This window comes from Loxodonta africana, chromosome 1 (assembly GCF_030014295.1).
Source record: "Loxodonta africana isolate mLoxAfr1 chromosome 1, mLoxAfr1.hap2, whole genome shotgun sequence".
Classification (NCBI taxonomy): domain Eukaryota; kingdom Metazoa; phylum Chordata; class Mammalia; order Proboscidea; family Elephantidae; genus Loxodonta; species Loxodonta africana.
Genome location: NC_087342.1, coordinates 75,972,426 through 75,994,280, shown reverse-complemented (window position 1 = coordinate 75,994,280; position 21,855 = coordinate 75,972,426). Strand labels below are relative to the sequence as shown.

General features: G+C 41.9%; 4 non-coding genes across 4 annotated transcripts; 1 reads left to right on the top strand and 3 right to left on the bottom strand.

The window, feature by feature from the left end:
• Positions 1 to 1,970: 1,970 nt before the first annotated feature.
• TRNAQ-CUG (transfer RNA glutamine (anticodon CUG)) lies at positions 1,971 to 2,042 on the bottom strand. The gene has a single exon. It is a non-coding gene; the product is annotated as a tRNA-Gln (tRNA).
• A 4,160-nt stretch (positions 2,043 to 6,202) lies between these two features.
• On the top strand, positions 6,203 to 6,284 carry TRNAS-UGA (transfer RNA serine (anticodon UGA)). Its single transcript has one exon. It is a non-coding gene; the product is annotated as a tRNA-Ser (tRNA).
• A 4,643-nt stretch (positions 6,285 to 10,927) lies between these two features.
• On the bottom strand, positions 10,928 to 11,009 carry TRNAS-AGA (transfer RNA serine (anticodon AGA)). Its single transcript has one exon. It is a non-coding gene; the product is annotated as a tRNA-Ser (tRNA).
• Positions 11,010 to 21,258: 10,249 nt separating this feature from the next.
• On the bottom strand, positions 21,259 to 21,340 carry TRNAS-AGA (transfer RNA serine (anticodon AGA)). The gene has a single exon. It is a non-coding gene; the product is annotated as a tRNA-Ser (tRNA).
• Positions 21,341 to 21,855: the final 515 nt, after the last annotated feature.

Genomic DNA, 21,855 nt, shown 5'->3' with positions numbered 1-21,855 from the left:
CGCGGTTTTTAGTTTACTAATTTGTTCATCACTTTTCTTATAGGTATTGTCCGAACTATATACTTAAGTTTTTATTATCAATGAATACGTTTTTCATTTATGGTTCTATTCTTTATTAAGTGGTCTTTTTCATAATTAAGTTCTTAAGGATCTATTCTTTTGTTTGCTGTGTTTGATTAATTTCCCTTAGAAGAGATCCTGTGGCTTAATCAGAGTGGAAGACAAAAATAGTGGAAGAAGAAAAGTTTGGAAAGTTATGAAAAAAGAATTGTAGATGAAAATCAGATTGATTAACATGTTGGTCTAATATGATGAAGACTTCATATGTTAGGCAAAATTCCCTAGCAATGAATTATGTGTCCTCAAGAGAAAAGTCATAGGTAAATTCCCCAGGCTTTTGTGCAGCGAAAATGCTAGCATGTGCCCAAGGCTTTGCCAATCAGATGTACCAAAGCAAGATTTCTTTTTTTCAGAAGAAAGAAACATGTGCAATAACACTTATGCAGAATTGCTCCTTGTTAAGAGAGAGTGAGTTTATCAGGGAGATATTTATGTTTTAGAGGCAGAGATAGTATAGGCCCTAGTAATGGCATTCCATGATGGGGATATAATTCTGCTGGCAGTTAGCTCTAGAAATGCATGATGAATTAGAAGGATTGAGTAGTGTAATGTAAAACGGTGAGTGGTCATTACTGTGCCAAGGCATTTGGAGGAAAAAATTGACAAGTTTAGAGTTATGAATTCTCAGCTAAATGTGTGGTTACAGAACCAAGGATTTCCTCTGCCTTAAGACAATTTCTAATTTCTTGTAGCCTCAGAGCTGATATAATTCAAATTCATACTATGTACAACTTGGGAGTTTCCCATTAACAGAAGAGTGGATAAATGAATTGTGATGTATTCACACAACAGCCCATATGCCCTTCGACAGGTGAATGGTTAAATAAAGTGTGATACATTCATACCCTGGAATTCTAAAAAATGAAGTAACCCAGAGGAAAGCAGGAATGAAAACAGGCAGAGTGTTATACGGCAGCCAGCGTGGATAATGAATGACAGCTAGGTGCAACAAAAGTAAAAATTGATTTTAGCAGTATATTATTAATTGAAGAGCGTAAGATCCATAAGATTGTCTATAGTCTTGTACTTTACCTGAAATTTAAAAATACAATTTTTGGAAGTATATGTAGGTGAGATAAAACTAAGGAAGATAAAACTAAGGAAAGCACTTTGGACTTATTTCTTGAGGACCTCAGTAACTTCTTTGTCTTGCCTTAAATTGTGGCAAATCCAGACATCTGCCAAAAAATACACTAACTTGCAATAGAAGACATTATTTTTATGAAAACAAAATTACTACAGGGACATCCGAGGACACAGTTTTAAAACTATGATTTCAGTGGGACATATTCAGCATAAACGGGCAATTCTATATAGTAGGTTAGGGTGTAGAAATGCCTAAAGAAACATCGTGGAAGCACTCAGAAGACGTACCTGGATCTTGTTCTATTGCTAGTGCTTCAGTTTTTCATGGAGGAATCCAGTTGTGTTCAAATATCTGAGAGAGTTCAAGCAATTCTTTGTTTAAAATACAAATATAACAGTTTAACACATTTCGTTTCTCAGTGGAAAATGAAACACAATTCTGGTCATTGTACCTAATGGGCATTTTAAAGCCTGATTTTCTCTGGGCATTTGAATCTATCTTTTCCCTCAGTCCTATTGGTTCTTCTCACTCCTACACAAAACGAGATCACCATATTTTATAAGGTAATTAATCAAAGGAAAAGTTTTTACTCAATGCAAAATCCTTATATGTGCGTGGTTAACAGAGAGAGGGGAGAGAGAGACGTTTCCCTGTTCTGAATATACCTCTTTTAGATCACACTCTGGGTTCTCGAGAACATGGAATTCCTTGCCAGCCATGCCTGAAATGGAGATGTGGGGGGAAAAGGAAATAAAACTAAGCCAGGTTCCACCGAGATTTGAACTCGGATCGCTGGATTCAGAGTCCAGAGTGCTAACCATTACACCATGGAACCCCACAGCTGGAAGGCTTGTTAGTCCTCCTTCCTGATGGGATAATCTCCGTTCCTAAAAGCATGTACTCTTTATAAAAGTTTAAGTGTGTATCTTAGTTTCACTATCTGCCTCCATGGCACACGTCCCTTTTCTCTTGCGTACAGTGCTCTCACTCAGTGAAAATCCAAAGGCAAATCTGTTTCTAGAGATAGATAAAACAGGCCTGTGCCTCCCGCAGCCTCCTAGCGCCCCTCTGCCTTCTGCAGCTCGCCAGGCCCCTGGCCTGCGCTTGGCCGCGCTCAGCCAGGCTGCCCAGGCGAGGGGCAGCAGCTCCAGCAGGGCCTCAGCCGAGCTGCGAGAACGAGTCGTGTTGCTGGAGGAGCGGCAGGGCCCGCTGGTTGCCGAGCCTTCGTTGCTTGTTCTCACCCCCGAACTCTAGAGACAGTTTTGGAAGTTCAATTCCGTGACCACATAAATTGTGGATGATTTTATTTAACACGGCGTACCCACCAGTCCTGGCTCTTTCTGGCCTTCCCCGGGAGAGGAGGGTGGGGAAGCGCGCTGCCTAGAGATGCCTTCTGCTTCCGGGAAAGGCTCCACCTTGCGGAGACCTAAGGGCAAAAACACTGTAAAAAGTCCAAATGTTTTCAAAGCAGGGTTTTGTAACTTGGCTCTCACTGAGAAAGCTTTGACTTGGGCTCTTTTACCGGCAGCAACTATGAGGCTCCCAAACACCGCAGCAGTAAAGATTTACTCGTGTCAAGGACGGGACAGGACTTTTTGTTCGTGGCCGCCCCAGCCTTGGCAGGAGGCAGGGACGGACCCAGACGGTCAAGCTCAATGGCTAGTGAGAGAAGAAAATAGCCTTTACTAAGAGTAAGTAATCGCAGGTGTTAGGATTTGAACCTTCCCCACAAGATCCCACGAGAGGTATTGGAATTCTACTAAGACGCTTTTTGTGGCATAAAGACGTCTGATTGCATAAAATGAAATCCTTCCAGCTTGAATGAGGGGCCACCGTCACTACCCTGCTAAATCTAGCCCGTTTGCAAGGCCGTGTGCTTTGTGATATGTGGCCGCTAGGCTGGCAGAGGGAACATCTCCATGTATCTCAGTCCAACTCTCAAACCCCTACGTCCTCCTGGTCCACTGGCTCAGGAGGAGGAAGACAATAGAATGAAAACTTCCTGCCCTGTGGGATAAATCAAAGTGATTTACAGAAGCCTCAGGAATAAGAAACAGGAAGATAGTGAGCCCTTTCAACATAACCGTAGCTTGCTGCAGGCTTTTGAAAAACCTCAGGCCCAGGTAACAAGCTTATTATGAGCATTTCTGAGGGCTAGATTTTGTACCAGGTTCTGGGCTTTCTGAAAAAAAAGGTGTAAAAATATATGCCTCAACGGCCAAAACTGGAACAATTGGAGCAACAAGAAACAAAACAGTACTGAATTTTAACCCAAAGAATAAAATAAATATACATGATTCCATGCTGATATGAATTATTGAATAAATAAATAAATGGAGGAGAGGAGATAGTTGGGAAATAAATAAAATGTGTATAAGTGAACATGAAGACTCCAAACCAATTTCTACAGCTTGGTACCAGCAGCTTCCCTGTTGTAGAACCCACCTCAGTCTCCCAGGGAATGGGAATTCCAAAACACCTAATTGTGCTCATGCAGAACCTGTACATAGATCAAGAGGCAGTCATTTGAACAGAACAAGGGAATAGTGCATGGTTTAAAGTCAGAAAAGGTGTGTGTCAGTGTTGTATCCTTTCACCATAATCATTCAATCTGTATGCTGAGCAAATAATATGAGAAGCTGGACTATATGAAGAAGAATGGGTCATCAGGACTGGAGGAAGACTCATTAACAACCTGCGTTATGCAGATAACACGGCCTTGCTTGCTGAAAGTGAAGAAGGCTTGAAGCACTTACTGATGAAGATCAAAGACCACAACCTTCAGTATGGATTCTTAAGAAAGCAAAGATAATGTTTTGGCCTTCACCAACATGTTTAACCAGAGGTCCCTTTGGACAATGACCACTTGAGCCAAATGTTTTACTACTGAGTAACATCAAAGTGCTCATGTCTAGAGACTACATTTTTTTTTTGTTTCAGCAATAAAATCACTATTTCTGTATGCTTTCATTTTTAAGACTGTAGTGATGATGTTTGCTTCACACTAAAAAAAAAAAAAAAAGAAAGAAAGAAAAGAATAAAGAAACCCACAATCCCACAAACTGGAAACTGCATTAGCAACATTTTGGTATAGCCATTCCCCCCAGTTACACATACTGAAAAAATTTTACATAACCAAGGCCATACTGTACATAAATGTTTTTATCTTGCTCTTTTCACTTAACATTATATCATATGCTTTTCCCTTGAGTTATTATAACCTCTTCCAAAATATCATTTTTAATGGCTTTGTAATATTCTGCCAGGTTGATGTAGCCTAAGTTGTAATCATCCCATCTCCCACTGGTGGAAATATTTGTTATTTTAATTATTTTAATAGTATAACTACAACTTTCATATATGTCTTTGCACATGAATGATTTTCCTTAGTTTGGATTATTTCCCCAAGAGAGTTTTCTCCAAAATAAGTTTACCACAGTTGAAGGGAGTAAGTGTTTGTATGAGTTTCCCGGGTGGAATGTAGAAATGCCAAGGTGGCAACAGCAAGGATTTTGTTCTGAGCATACAGTGAAGGGAGCTGTATTACTTTCCTGTGGCTGCTGTTACAAATTACTACAAACTTGTTGGCTTAAAACACCAAAAAATTATTCCCTCAGAGTTCTGAATGCCAGAAGTCCAAAATCAAGAAACAGGAAAGGTTGGTTCCTTCTGGAGGCTCTGAGGGAGAATCTGTTCCATGCCTCTCTCCTAGTTTCTGGGGGTTGCAGGCAATCTTTGACATTGCCTGGCTTGTAACTGGATCACTCCATTCTCTGTGTCCATCATCACAGGATGTTCCCTGAGTGTCTATATCTCTGTGTGCCTACAAATCTCCCCACTCTATTCCAGTAGGACTTCATCTTGACTTGATTATATATGCAAACACCGTATTTCCAAAGAAGACCACATTCACAGGTACTGGGGATTAGGACTTTGACATATGTTTCAACCCACTACAAAGCAATCATCTTTTTTTTTTTTTTTTTGGAAGTTTTTACTACAAGAGTGAGTTTGACGACCTTACATGTGGAAGGAACTCTCCTGTTTGTATCTGAAAGCCTGTCTGAATCTACTTGATGGTGCTTTGGAGAAGCACTTCATTTCTCATAATTTGAAGCTATAGTCCCTGAACTTACCCATAAAAAAGAACCTGGTCCTCACTGGACCAATAGGCTTTAAGCCCAGAGACAATCCTACTAATAGAGCTAAATTTAGTCTGTCATTCATATGCTCTTGTGCATTGGGAGGGACAGAGAATGTCTTCAAGCTGGAAAAACTTGCAAAACATGTTCTCTAAGTTTCTTCTCCCTATTCCCCAGGCTCCTGGGTCTGTGTGCTTCCCTCACTGGGGAAGGCTGAGAGGAGTGAGCGTTTCCTGAGGGGATGGAGACCTTCCTAGCATCTTCTCCAGTTAGGACAGGTGCTAGACAGTCCCCTCCCGCCCTCACCCTGCATCCCCGCCCAAGTCGGGTTTCAGCCAGTTCTTTGAGCTAGGGAAAGGACGAAGTAGTTTAAAGTCATCGAAGATACTTTTCTTTTAGTATTCAGTGCTGAAAGCAAACGCGGATGACGTCAAGGTTTCTGATTTCCACAAATTTCTTTCAGCCCTTTTCCCGTCCTGCTGGCATTTTCAATCCGAGGCTAGAAGAGTCATCTTCGGCTCCAAACTCCCTTTTTTGACGGTTTCTGAGAAATACCTGTGAACGGGAGTGTCAACTGGGACTAGTGATGGAGAAGTTCTGGGGCAAAGGAAATTCTGATCTCTTGTTGTGGTATCCTTTGAATTCCAGCTTCTTCGGTTGAATCTTGCTCTGTTATGAATAATTTCTTTCATTAGGCAACAAGAAGTCTTGGATGAAGTTAGAAAATTCTCTGTCACCAGATCTAATAATTACACCCAAAATATCTTTCAATATTATAGTACCTCCACTAACCGAGAATGGCATAACGTTCACTATATCTTCAAAGATGTTAACAAGGAAACTCCAGTATCTGGTAGTCGTGGCCGAGTGGTTAAGGCGATGGACTTGAAATCCATTGGGGTTCCCCCGCGTAGGTTCGAATCCTGCCGGCTACGGTGTAGTTTTGTTCTGTAGGTTTCTGACCATTTGCACAACAAAGCGAACCCAAGAAAACCCAAACTCTGTCCTACTTGTCATCCTTTTTGCACATCCTCCCTTACCATCTTCCTCATTCCCTGTGTCATATAACTTCAAGTCCCATTTAGAAGTTTGTGTCTGAAACATTGACAACTGTCTCAAGAGTAAGAGTGAATCTTACACCTGAGGTAGACGCAGTGTATGAGCATCACTTAACCTTAAGCGTGATTGAGGGAGGCAATTCTCTTCCTCAATTACAAGCCATAGGCAACCTGGATTTGGTCTGAGTATCAAAGTCAAACTCCATCTTCTTTTGGTAGGGTGGAGGTGCTTTCATTGCTACTATCTGTTCTAGGGATCTCAGAATTTATAAAACAGCATTTACTCTAGCAGCTACCGTTTTTAAAACTCTTGCAATTTGCCAGGTACTGAGCTGGCATTACATGCATCATCTCATTTTATCACCAAAATAACACTATCAGGTAGGTATTATTAGTCCCATTTTAAAGATGAAGAAACTGAGGACTGACTTGTCTAACACTTTACAGTAAAGTGGTATCTAGACTAAGGACTTTCTTAAATATGGTTGTGAAGTCACTTTTTTGCAATTACTACAAGGAACACTTTTTTGAAACCGGCGATTACTGGCTCAGTTCTAGTGTAGTGTATACATAAAAATGGTTTCAATATTAGCCCCTATTTGTCAAGCACTGATTACATACATATTCTTCCAAGTGTTATTAAGTTGTACTATCTTTACAATATTCTTTTGAAGTAAATACTATAACTACCATCATTTTGCAAACCTGTAAACTGAGGTCCATGGGAGTTAAATACTTTGACCAAGGTGAGCAAGCTAGTAAGTGGCAGGCTTGAGCTTGAACCCTGCCTGGATTTGTGTCTATAGCCGGGAAGCCAAACAATTGGGGAAGAGGAGGAAGGTCAGTGGCCCTTTTGTTGCTATGTCTAAATCTGGAAATTAACACCACTGCCTGACTCTCTTATTCAGAGTCTGGTCTCTATGGATAAATCTAAGTTACTGGTTGGGGTGTCATGGTGTTGCCCATTGTATTAAGTGTTTTGCTAGCCCGAATTTAGAAAATGTCATTCAACAGGTGATGAAGCTTTGTTTCTGAGTAATAATAGCAGTGATTGTTATTGTAGCTTGCCAGAAATGACTAGTTTATAAACAGAACCATATCCACTACATCTTATCAGCCTGAAAACTCCAGAGCCCGAGAGTGGAAAAGGTTTGTTAAAACCATAGGAGGTAAGTGCTAAAGCCAACCCCTGGCTGCCAAGCCTAGGGTATTTCTGATTTGAAACTAAAAGCAAAATCCCTGTGGAAGCCTCCGTATAAAAATCACCAGGGAAGCCTGTTGATCCTACTATGCTGGGTTTATTCAACTTCCTGAGCAAGGAGAGCCCCATTCTGTAAGCTCCTCAGTAGTGTCTCAAAAGGGAAAGTTAGGGAGGGGGACGTATAAATGAGTTTTGGGCCAGGGTTAACCATAAGATCATTTTAGAGCAGAATGGTTTTAGAGAAGAAATTAGTAAAGGAGGTCTGTAAAGAGAGTGATCAGGATTTAAACTAAGCAAATTACTGGAACAATTAGTCTTCTCATCTTTGGAATATGAGTCCATGTGGAGTTACTCTTACTGTGGTATTACTTTGGAATATATAAAGTGATGTAAGAAGTTGAGCTTAGGTAGTTTGTCTTGCACATGACGGTTAGGTACAGATTAACTGTTGTGAATGTCATGGTACCTTTCCTTTTGTGTTGCCTGCTTTTTGTGCTCTGCTTAAGAAATTCTTGCCCACACCAAGGTCATAAAGATAGTCTTCTAAGTTATCTTCCAGAAGTATTATTGCTTTACCTTGCATGTTTCGATGTACAATTCATTCGATTGAGTTTTGTATATGTCATGAGGTGGGGATGATGCTACATTTATTTCCATATGGATAGCCAACTAAGTCAACAAAATTTATTGAAAAGAACAGCATTTCCCTTCAGGATTATCTTTGTTTTAAATCAAGTGATTGTGAAATAGTGGGTCTGTTTAGGTTGCTTTCTTCTGTTCTGAGCCAATAACACACTGTCTTGACTGCTATGTCTTTATAACAGTCTCCCCACCTCCAAAGGAAAAAAAAAAAAAAAAAAAGGCTCAGTCTTCAATTCATTACGGTCCGACATACATTCACAAACACATTGCTGGGAGCTTCAGATCTTGCTGAAAGCACTGATGTTACCATGCCTCACATGCTTCTAGAACTTACTGATTTCCTCTTTCAATAAGCCTGTGATCTCTTTGTCATCTTCCTCCACACATCTGATCTGTAGTTTGTGGGCCCTGTAGTCCACAGGCACCAGTTTGGAGTTGCCCAGGTTAGCAGGTGCAGCTAGATATAACACACACAAGCCCCAAACTGGGCCATGTTGGTGTCATCATCCACAAGGGATTGATGTCTAGGATGATGGAGGACTTGGACACCTGCATAAGCTTTTTAAAATATAATATTTTATTGTATTTTTGGTGAAGGTTTACAAAAGAGTTTAGGTTCCCATTCAACAATTTCTACAGAAATGGTTCAGTGACGTTGGTTACTTTCTTCAGAGAGCATGAGCATTCTAATTATTTCCATTCTGGTTGTTGCATGTCCGTTAATCTAGTTTCCCTGCTCTCTTACATTCTAATCTTTGTTTTAAAGAAATAGTTGACTGTTTGGTTCCATGTAAGTGATTTTTTTTTTTTAAAAGCACAGTACTTACAGGTGATATTCACTATTTTACAAGCCAATCTGTTATTTAGCTATAAAGTTACCAAAGGGTTAGGTAACTTTAGGGTTAAGTCCTCTAGTCTCAACCAGTTCAGTAAGTCTGCTTTTTTTTTTTTTTTAAATGAATTTGAGGTTCTGTTCCACATTTTTCTCCCATTCTATCAGGGTTCATCTATTGTGGCCCTGATTAGAAGGGTTGGTAGTGGTAGCCCGGCACCATCTAGTTGTGGGCTCAGGTTAGATGAGGCGGTGGTTGGTGCAGACTATTTGTCCTGTAGGCTAATTTCTTCTTTGAGTCTTTGATTTCCTTCTTTCCCTTTTGCTCCTGACATGTAGAGACCAATAGTTGTATCTTAGATGGCCACTTGCAAGCTTTTAAGACCCCAGACACTGCTCACCAAACTAGGAAGTAGAACGTAACTTTATGAACTGTTATGCCAATTGACTGAGTCGTTCCACGGGATTATGGTCCCGCACGGGCTTTTTGATCTTCTTGGCACACTGTCCCAGCTGCCCTTTCTGCATGCAAAAGGGAGGCAGATGCCAGACAACCATATTCTTATTTACTCTCAACGAGTATTCTAAAGCCTGTGTCATTTAAACCTAGATTTTCCTCTGAGCATTAACGCAGGACATTTTAGAATTGTACTGAAACATTTCTCTGATCAAAACAGCCGGAACTAGAGGTGAGGGAAAGGGAACCGAGAGAGCTGCTGTGGAAAAGTCCTGACAGAGGAAGAGCAGCCCCCCACCCCCCCACCCCCATAGTGGAGCGCTCGCCAGAGGACCGCAGAAGCTGCAGCCAACCGGTAGAATCTCAAGTCTTTCACGCTCGGCCCTGCTTGAGTGATTTTTGCAGCTTTCAAGTTAAAGGAAGACGGTATCTAACATTTGATCAGAAAAGTGACAATACAATTGTCAGGAATCCTAAAATACATGACGAAGTGCAAAACGAGTAGAACTATTTCTCCGTCGGAATAACCGTGGTATCCGGAGTGACAGGCAGTGATAAAATAACAACTTCAATTAGGCATCAATGGGTGGCGCAAACGGCTAAACGTGAGCTGTAACCTGAAAGGATGGCGGTTCGAACCTAACCAGAGGTGCTTCCGAAGACTTGCCTGATGGCCTGCTTCCAAAAGATGACAGCCTCGAAAACCCTCTGCAGCTGGCCTTTCCCGGAGTTCGGGTTACTGTTTTTCTTCTTCTTCTTCTTTGTTTCTCTTTCTAGATTTGTAAGTCGCAAATCCGGCTTTGAATTCGGACAACCAGAGCAATTGAGCCACTGATTCCACGGAGCCTCTCAGCTAATTGACCGAAGACTGTGATTTCTAAATAGGGCGCAGTTCCACGGGGGAAGAAAACACCGTATAAAGACTTGTCTTGAAAGGGTAGATTTCAAGTGGGTTTGGAGAAGAGGGAAACGCGCGGCTTACAGGAGAACTGTACAGAGGACCTCTGACGAGAACAGGGTTAATTAAAAAAAAAAGCAAAACCCCGCTGCCGTTTAGTGGATTCCGACTCACAGTGAGCCTACAGGACAGAATTGAATTGCCCCACAGAGTTTCGAAGGGGGGCATGGTGGACTTGAAATGCCTACCTTTTATGGGGTTAGCAGCCATAGAACTTAAACACCACAGCACCAAAGCCTCCGAGGAAAGGGTTAAGGTTCTACCAAGACCACTATAATTTTAATGAAAGTAATTAATAATAACTTACTTCCTCATGGTAGAGGTGTTTTGACCTGGGCGAAGAATCAGACACTGTGGTTTGATTCAATTTTCTATCTCGACAATTTAGTGTTCCTGGAGTCCCAGTAATTTCCAGTTAGCAAAAGAAACTCGTAGTCGGCAGGATTCGAACCTGCGCGGGGAGACCCCAATGGATTTCTAGTCCATCGCCTTAACCACTCGGCCACGACTACTCACGCTCCACGGCTTTTTCCAAGCTGTAAACCGAAGAGTCATAAATCAGGGTAAAAATGATCTGTGCTCAAGAAAGTCGGTTTTGGAGTCGAACACAAACCAAACCTTCATTTTACCTGAGTATTTGGTTAAAAACAACAAGAAAAAGCAAATCTTTTGCGTTGCTTCGGCAATCAGGAGCACTGGAATGAGAGTCTTTACCGCGTGACCATCAGCATTTCGAGCAAACTTCAATTCAGTAAACACTGAGAGTGCGCCTGCCGGCTCCGGGGACCAGGCTGTGCTTTAGTCCTGGGAGCTAGGGTCTTTGTAACTGGAACAAAACTTTGCTTACTCCAAGGTGGAGTCAAACTTTAACCTCCAATTGTCATGGGCCTTTGAACAACCTGCCATTCAATAGTCCCGGACACTAATAAGCACACTGAAGAGAGGGTCGGAGATTGGATAGATTGTGTGACATATGGATGTGAAGGGAAAGCCTCACTACTTTGTCCAAGGTAGAAACAGGACAGAAACAACTGGGGATTTACATGGTTACAATGTAAGAATGTCCACTGCACTATTGTTTGTAATAGCAAAAAAAAAGGGGGGGGAGGGGGAGGGGAGAAGTAACATATATGACTCACCAAAGGAATGGTAAATATATTATGATGCATTTCTAGTGCTGTATACCATCCATCCTCTAAAACATAAGGTAGATCCTTGTCTTTTGACTTGGAAAAATGTGTGTGAATATTACTACACAAAACAAAAACCAAATATAAATAACTCTATTTACATCAAATAGAACCCAAATTAAATAAAGAAATTTAAAACATCTGAAGGCATACCCAACCATCTAATAAGAGAGCAAAGTGAAGTGGAAGTGAATAATTAAAATGTCTATTTCAATTACTTTTGTATTCTTTAAATTTTTTATAAGCATTGATTTCTACATCATTTATATAATGAAAAAACATATAAATGGAAAAAGTATGTTAAAAACAGCATAACGTTACATACCCGGAAATTAAAAAAAAAAGAAAACTGGATATGTATAAGTGGAAAATAATACTAATTTTACTGGGGTATTTTCTTCTTTCAGTTTTTCTCTCTCAAATATTCAGGAGTGAAATAGATGGGAAATCTACAAAAGACTTACTTGATCCGTACAAGCTGAAGAATTCTAGGTCAAGTGAATGACAACCTAACTAGAATTGCCAGAATGAGAGAGTCACGGCCCAGACTTTAGCTGGTTTACAGACATACAACCCCTTGAATGAAGGGAAGGCTGGGTCACCTTGAGGAAGGACCCCACTACACTGTCAGAAGTTTATACTGTTAATCTTTCTCCCTGTCTTCCCCAAAGGAATCTATGACTTTTTAAGAGAGTGACTGTTCATTGGGAAAAAGGAAATAATCAGACTTTTTGGCGATTACTGGACACTGGCTCTGAACTGACACTAACTCCAAGAGACCCAAAACATCACTGTGGGCCACCAGTCGAGTGGGGGCATATGGTCGTCAGGTTATTAATGGAGTCTTAGCTCATGTCCATCTCACAGTGGAGATGCTTATAAAATGCTTATAAAAAATTTAAAGAATACAAAAGTAATTGAAATAGACATTTTAATTATTCACTTCCACTGGCAGAACCCCCATAGTCGATCCCTGACAAGTGGAATAAGGGCTATTATGGTAGGAAAAGCCAAGTGAAAGCCATTAAAACTGCCACTGCCTAAGAAAATAGTAAACCAAATGCAATACTGCATTCTTGGAGGATTGCAGGGATTACTGCCACCAGAAATGACTTCAAGGATGCAGGGGTGGTGATTCCCACCACATCCTCATTCAACTTTCCTATTTGGCTTGTGCAAAAACACAGATGTATCTTAGAGAATGACAGTGGATTATCGTAAACTTAACCAGGTGGTGACTCCAACTGCAGCTGCTGTTCCAGATGTGATTCCATTGCTTGAGCAAATTAATACATCTTGTGGTACCTAGTATGCAGCTATTGATCTGGTCAATGCATTTTTCTCAATGCTGATTTCAAAAGAATAGCAGATTGCCTTCAGCTGGCAAGGCCAGCAATACACTTTCACTGTCATACCTCAGCGGTATAAAAACTCTCCAGCCGTAGGTCATAATTTAGTCTTCAGGGACCTTGATCACCTTTCCTTTCCACAAGATGTCACACTGGTTCATTACATTGATGATATTATGCCAATTGGACATAGTAAGGAAGAAGTGTCAACAGCTGTGGACGTATGAGTAAAACATTTGCACACTACCAAAACCAAACCAAAGCCATTGCCGTCAAGTTGATTCTGACTCATAGCAACCCTATAGGACAGAGTAGAACTACCCCATAGGGTTTCCAAGGACAGCTTGGTGGATTTGAATAGCCAACCTTCTGGTAAGCAGCCCAACTCTTAACCACTACACCACCAGGCTATTCACTTGCATCCTGGAGGGTGGGAAATTAATCCAACAAAAATTCAGGCACCTTGCACCTAAGCGAAATTTCTAGGGGTCCAGTGGTGTGGGGCATGTCGAGATATTCCTTCTAAAGTGAAGGAAAAGTGATTGCATCTGGCTCCTCCCACAACTAAAAAGGAGGCGCAACACCTACTGGGCCTTTGAATTTTGGAGGCAATATATCCCTTATTTGGATGTTCTACTCCAGCTTACTTATCAAGTGACTAAAAAATCTGCTAGTTTTGACAGAAAGGGCCGCATAAACCAGAGACTACATCAGCCTGAGACCGGAAAAGCTAGATGGTGCCCGGCTACAACTGATGACTGCCCTGACAGGGAACACAACAGAGAACCCCTGATGGAGCAGGAGAGCAGTGGATGCAGACCCCATATTCTCATAAAAAGGCCAGACTTAATGGTCTGACTGAGACTAGAAGGACCGCAGTGGTCATGGCCCCCAGACTTTCTGTTGGCCCAGGACAGGAACCAATCCCAAAGGCAACTCTTCAGACAGGGATTGAACTGGAGAATGGGTTTGGAGAGGGATGCTAGTGAGGAGTGAGCTTCTTGGACCAGGTGGACACTTGAGACTATGTTGGCATCTCCTCCCTGGAGGGGAGATGAGAGGGCAGAGGGGATTAGAAGCTGGAGAAATGGACACAAAAAGAGAGAGTGGAGGAAGGGAGCGGGCTGTCTCATTAAGGCGAGAGCAGTTGGGAGTATGTAGCAAGGTGTATGTAAGTTTTTGTGTGAGAGACTGACTTGATCTGTAAACTTTCACTTAAAGCACAATAAAAATTAAAAAAATATATATCTGCTAGTTTCAAGTGGAAGCCAGAACAAGAGAAGGCTCTGCAATGGGTTCAGGCTGCTGTGCAAGCCATTCTGCCACTTGGGCCATATGATCCCCCGATCCGATGGTGCCTGAAGCGTCGGTGGCAGAGAGAGGTGCTGTATGGAGTCTTTGGGAGGCCCCTACTGGTGAATGACAGCACAGACCATTAGGATTTTGGAGCAAAGCCCTGCCATCCTCTGCAGATAATTACTCAACTTTTGAGAAACAGCTTTTGGCTTGTTACTGGGCCTTAGTAGAGACTGAATGCTTAACCATGGGACACCAAGACACCACGTGGCCTGAGACACCCATCATGAACTGGGTGTCATCTTACCTACAGTGCCATAAAGTTGGATGTGCACAGCAGCACTCCAACATTAAATGAAAGTGGTGTATACGCGATCAGGTCCAAGCAGGACCTGAAGGCACAAGTAAGTTGCATGTGGACGTGGTCCAAATGTCGGTGGTCTCCACTCTTGTCACATTACCTACCCTCTTCAAGTCTGTACCTATGGCCTCATGAGGAGTTCCTTATGATCAGTTGACTGAGGAAGAGAAAACTCATGCCTGGTTAACAGACTGTTCTGCGTGATGTGCAGGCAGCACTTGAAAGTGGACAGTGGCAGCACTACAGCCCCTTTCTGGAACCTCCCTGAAGGACAGTGGTGAAGGGAAATTCTCCTAATGGGTAGAACTTCGAGCAGTGCACCTGGTTGTTCACTTTGTTTGGGAGGAGAAATGGCCAGATATGCAACTGTATACAGATTCATGGGCTGTGGCCAATGGTTTGTCTGGATGGTCAGGGGCTTGGAAGGAAAGTGACTGGAAAATTGGAGACAAGGAATTATGGGGAAGAGATATGTGGACAAACCTCTCTGAACAGGCCAAAGAAGTTAAGATATTTGTGTCTCATGTAAATGCTAACCAAAGAGTGACCTCAGCAGAGAAAGATTTTAACAATCAAGTGGATAAGATGACATGTTCTGTGGAAACCAGTAATCCTCTTTCCCCAGTCACTCCCGTCATTGCCTAATGGGCTCATGAACAAAGTGGCAATGGTGGCAGGGATGGAGGGTACTCATGGACTCAGCAACATGGACTTCTACTCACCAAGGCTGCCATGGCTACAGTCACTAATGAGAGCCCAATCTGCCAGCAGGAGAGACTGACACTGAGCTCCAGATATGGCACCATTCTTTTAGGTGATCAGCCAGCAACCTGGTGGCAGGTTGATTACATTGGACTACTTCCATCATGGAAAGGGCAGCATTTTGTTCTTACTGGAATAGACACTTTTCCTGGATACTGATTTGCCTTCCCTGCACACAATGCTTCTGCCAAAACTACCATCCGTGGACTTACAGAATGCCTTATCTACCATCATGGCATCCTACACAGCATTGCCTCGGATCAAGGGACTCACTTCATAGCCAATCAAGTGTGGCAGTAGGCCCAGGCTCATGGAATTCACTGGTCTTACCATGTTCCCCATTATGCTGAAGCAGCAAAATTACAGCACCAGGTATGTGACAATACCTTGCACAGTTAGGGCAATGTTCTCCAAGAGGCTGTATATACTCTAAATCAGCATCCAATATATGGTGCCATTTCTCTGATAGCCAGGATTCATGGGTGGAGTTGGGAGTGGCACCTCTATTACCCCCTAGTGACCCATTCACAAATTTTTTGCTTCCTGTTTCCGCAACCCTATGCTCTCTAGGTCTAGACTTCTTAGTTCCAAAGGGAGGAATGCTCCCACCAGGAGACACAGCAATTATTCCATTGAACTGGAAATTAACAATGCCATCCGGCCACTTTGGGATCTTCATGCCTCCGGATCAACAAAGAAGGGAATTACTGTATTCGCTGGTGTGATAGATCCTGATTATCAAGGAGAAATTGGATCGATATTACACAATGGAGATAAAGAAGAGTATGTCTGAAAAACAGGACATCCCTTAGGGCATGTCTTAGTACTACCATGCCCTGTGATTAAATTCAATGGAAAATTACAGCAACCCAATGCCAACATGACTACTAGTGGCCCAGACCCTTCAGGAATGAAGGTTTGGGTCACCCTCCCAGGCAAAGAACCATGACCAGCTGAGGTGTTTGTTGGGGGCAAAGGTAGTACGGAATGGATAGTGGAAGAAGGTGGTTCTATATACCAGTTGCAGCCATGTGACCAGTTGCAGAAATGAAGACTGTAATTGTTATGAGTATTTCTTCCTTGTATGTGTGTGCCTTAGTCATCTAGTGCTGCTATAATAGAAATTCCACAAGCGGATGGCTTTAACAAAGAAAAATTTATTTCTTCACAGTAAAATAGCCTAAAAGTCCAAATTCAGGATGTCAGCCCCAGGGGAAGGCTTTCACTCTCTGTTGGCCTTCTCATCAATCTTCCCCTGGACTAGGTGCTTGTCTGCACAGGGACCCTGGTTCCAAAGGACGCACTCTGCTCATGGTGCCTCTTTCTTGGTGGTATGAAGTCCCTCTGCTCACTTCTCTCTTTTATATATCAAGAGATTGCCTCGAGACACAATCCAGTCTTGTAGGTTGAGTCCTGTCTCAGTAACACAACTGCCACCCATCCTCCCTCATTAACATCACAGAGGCAGGATTTACAATATATAGGCAAATCACACAATACCAGGAATCATGGCCCAGCCCAATTGATACACACATTTTGGGGGGAGGGGAGGACATAATTCAATCCATGACAGTGTGCATGAAATATTTTTGTTTACTTCACTTATAAAATATAAGATGTAAACATGGCTAGTGCCCTTTCAGTTGTACGCATGTTAGTTGTATCATGTTAGGTGCAAGTATGACTTTGTAATTGTCTTTATTTAGAGATTGTGTATGGTTTAAGGAGATGTGTACGGGTGCCAAGTTGAGAAGGGGTGGACTCTGATGGTTAAGGTTGTACGTCAACTTGGCTGGGCCATTATTCTCAGTGGTTTGGCAGTTATGTAATGATGTAGTTTGGCAGTTATGTAATGACTTAGTTATCCTCTATTTTGTGATATAATGTAATCACCTTCATGATGTGATTAACTAATCAGTTGTAAAGGGTGTTTTCTCAGGGGTGTGGCCTGCATCCAATATATATGGACCTTCTGGCAAAGCTCACTGGCTTCTGCTTGCTCTGGATCCTGCATCTGGCTCATCATTATCTGACCTCAGGATTGTGGAACTTGAGCCAGCAGCCTGCTGACCTTGGATTCATTAGCCTCTGCAGCCCATGAGCTAGCAGCCTGCCATTTGACTTGCCAGTCTTGGGTTCATCAGCACCTGCAGCTGCATGAGTCAGGAGAGGCCTCCAGCCTGATGCCTGACCCATCGACTTGCGACTTGCCAGCCTCTACAATCACAAGATCCAATTCGTTGAGATAAATCTCTCTCTCTCTCTCTTTATATACGTGTGTGTGTGTCTAAATATGAATATCTGTGAGTTTATGATACTTGGAGTTCATTGAGCTTCTCGGATGTCTTTCACCAAACATAGAATGTTTTCTGCCATTTTTTTTTCCTTCAAATATTCCACCTGCCCCCTTCTCTCTCTCTCTCTCCTCTTTCTGGGACTTCCACAATAAAAATGTTGATCCTCTTAATGGTATGTTGACCCTCTTAATGGTGTCCAAATGATCCCTTAGGCTCTGTATATTTTTCTTTCTGTTCCTTATACCAGATCATTTCAATGGTCCTATCTTCAAGTTCACTGATTCTTTCTTCTGCTAGCCCAAATCCACTGTTGAATACCTCTAGTGAATTGTTTATTTCTGTTATTGTACTTTTAAGCTCCAGAATTTCTGCTTGGCTCCTTAAAAAATTTCTATTTCTTTATTGATATGCTCATTTTGTTCATACATTGTTTTCCTGATTTCCTTTAGCTTTTAAATGTTTTTCTTCAGCTTTTTGAGCATATTTAAGAGAGCTGTTTTATAGTCTTTGTCTTGTAAGTTCAATGGCTGTGCTTCCTCACAGTTTCTGTCACTTCATTTTATTCCCCTGAATGGGCCATTTTTTCCTGTTTCTCTGCATGCAATGGCAATTTCTGTTGAAAATGAGACTTTTGGATATTATAATGTAGTAAATCTGGAAATAAGATTCTCCCCCTTCTTCAGGATTTGCTGTTTTTGTTTTTATTGTTGTTACTGTTTTTTATTTTTGAAGGCTGTAGTAGTCCACTGGTTTAAATACTTTTCCAAACTATTTTTGCAAAGAGTAGATTCCTTGACAAGTGTTGCCACTGAAGTCTCTGTTTCTTTAGCTTGTGTTCAGCTAGTGTTCTGACAGAGATTTCCTTGATCCCAAGAGTTAAAAATAAAAACAATAGGGAAAAAAAGTATAAAACCACTTCTTGCAGTCTTTGCAGATTGATTTAGTGCTTGGGTATTCCTTTAACACTTAGCCAGGCTTACACTAAGCCTAGAGATCAGCCTGAAGTGAAAACTTGGGTTTTTCTCAGTTTTTTTCCTGAGCTTTTGTCTTTCCTGGGACATGTGTATGGCTTTCTAGAATCCCTGTTTACATGAGTGCTTTTGAGTGCCCTAATTTTCCAAAGAAAATCTCTCTAGCTTTTTCTCCTTGGCCTTGGACCTTCTATTGTACGTCCCTATTGCACTTTTTTGCTTATACAGCTACAGGCTGATAGTTGGCCTTAAAAAGTTTCCAGGAATGCTTGACTCTTTCCTGCCTTGCATGAATTCTGAGATGGTTGAAACAGATACATGTGGTTTGCTTCTTTACCTTAATGAGCCACCTAAGAGACTGGAACAACCACAGTAATTTGTGAATAGGTCTGCTCTGCTTCCCCTGGAGCCAGGGATCAGGATCCCAGGCTGAAAACACTGGCTGCTTCCAAGCTGGGAAGGGGGTTGGAGCACAAGCCAGGAAAAAAAAAAAAAATCAAATAGCTTTCCTACCATTTTTGAAGGATCTCCCTGGTGGGACAGTGGTTAAGTGCTCGGTGCTAACCAAAAGGTCAGCATTTCAAACCTACCAGCCTGCTCCTCCTGAGATAGATGTGGTAGTCTGCTCCTGTAAAGATTATAGCCTTGGAAATCCTATAGGGCTGTTGCCTTTTTTCTTCATTCAGCATTTATGGGGTTGCTGTGGGAAACCCTGGTGGCATGGTGATTAAGTGCTACGGCTGCTAACTAAAAGGTCGCCAGTTCGAATCCACCAGGTGCTCCCTGGAAACTCTATGGCGGCAGTTCTACTCTGTCCTATAGGGTAGCTATGAGTTGGAATTGACTTGATGGCAATGGGTTATCTATGGCTGAGTAATTGGCTGCTGTGAAATTTTGATTGTTTACCAGAGTTCTGGCAAGGTTGGTTCTGACAGTTTCTGCTTATTTTTTGATGTTGCTATGGGGAGACCGAAGTGTGAAGCTTCTTTTTCTGCCATCGTGTTGACATCATTTTCTTATTTTAACTTCTTATTTAACTTTTTTTGTTGATATAATTTCTGATTTATAGAAAAGCTTCCAGAATAGTACAAGGAATTCTCATAAATCACCCAGATTCCCCACATATTAACAATTTACTATGTATGCTATATTTCTTTTTCTCTCTCATGTGCGCGCTCTCTCTATATATAATTTTTTATATTTATGTATAAATTTATAATATATATTATTTTCTAAACTGTGAGAGTAAGTTGCAGACTTTTTTTTTTTCTAGTGCCTAGATGTCTCTTTATTCCTAAATACTTCATTGTGTATTTTCCAAAAACAGGGGCCTGCTCTTTCCTAACAAGGAACAATTACAAAATCAAGATCAAAACTTTTATTTAATCAAGGCCTTATTAATGTTTTCGAAATTGTGTTAATCCTTTATACAAAAGCAAGTGTCTTACATTCACTTGCCGTGGCTCTTTAGTCCTTTAATCTGGAAGAATTCTTTAATCTTTGTTTTTCATTTCACTAATTTTTTTATAAATAGGTCAGGTGTTTTGCAGATTGTTCTCTGAATTTGGATTTGTTTGATGTTCCCCCTGAGTTATATTCAAACTATGAACTTTGGCAGGAACGTCACAGAAATGAAGTTGTGTCCTTCTCAGTTCATCGTATCAGGGGCAACGTGATGCTGATTAGTCCCAAATACTCCCAATATTAACTATGATCAGTTGACTAAAGTGGTGTTCGTAAAGTTTCTCCACTCTCAAGGTGCTATTTTTTTCTTTCGTATTTTCCTTTTGTTCATGATTTAGGCAGCACACTTCTTTTTCATCATACTTGGTTGTTTTGAAAAGAATAAATTAAAGGAAGAATATGATATTTGAGCATAAGGACAGGGACAGTTTGTCAGAGCTACAAAATTCAAGGAAAAGATCCAGTCATTTCATTTGGAAATTGAATCCCAGCATCCCACGCAACAGGCAGGGATACACACCACTTTACTACGAAGAAAGTACCTGGAAAAAGCATTTTCGCTCTACCCCTATTCTGGACGAGCCGATTCAGTGTGACAGGATTGGTTTGTTTGGTAGTGCAATAGTTGTCATACTGACCCAAAAAGGATATCGAGTCCCTGCGAAGAGAGCAGTGAATCACCAATTTCACAGTTTCCCTTGCCAAGTACGGCATGTTTGCCTTAGTGTTCCCTCAAAAAAGACACGATTCCGTGGGGGAAGAAAACCCTGAGCGGAGTTTTAGAGGGGAGGAAACAAATGGACATTACCAATACCTGCCATCAGCTCAGAGAAAAGCTTGCTTTTTAGGGTTTTATGAAGATAACTTTTTTAAATCATTTTTTTCTGGGCAACATGCCGGAGCCCACTGGCAGTGGAGTTTTGGCTGATTTTTTTGGAGCAAGACAAACTTAGTCAAGAGATCTTCGCCGTCGTAGTTGGCGGAAAAATCGAGTTTCTTCCTGGGTGGGCAATTTCAGATGGTTATGTCAACTCAGAAATTTAAGTAAGTTGAACCTACGTAAAAGCGCTTCGTAGTCGGCAGGACTCGAACCTGCGCGGGGAAACCCCAATGGATTTCTAGTCCATCGCCTTAACCACTCGGCCACGACTACAGCGGCACAGCCGGGGCCTTTCTAATTTGTTGATGTAAATCAAGGGGCACGAATCAGACTAAAAATACATTCTTGGTAAGTTTGGTGGAAATCTTGAGGTGGAAAGAGAGTTCGAGGAAGGGAGGCCAACCTCTCGGGCATCCCAGAGAATCAAGAGCACTGGAACGAGAGAAAGCCCTCACCGCAGAGCATCACCATTGCCGGCAAACTTCAGGTCAGTCCATCTAAAGGCTGGCAAGCGCCTGGTGCGGACCTCTGCAGGTGATCACTGCAAGTGGCACCGAACCTAGCCCGAACCGAGCGGGAGTCAGGTCCTAACCCTCCTCCAGTCCTGGATCTTCGGACATCCCAGAGCCAAGACGCCTTGCGTAGTAGATTCAGATGGAATCGTTTCTGCTGATTTGTGTCTCAGGTGAAGGGCGCGAAAAATAATGTGAAAGCTCCGCCGCCCCGCCCCGCCCCGCCCCGCCCCGCCCCGCGTGATTTTTGATACTCGGGCTGGTATTTTTCCTTTT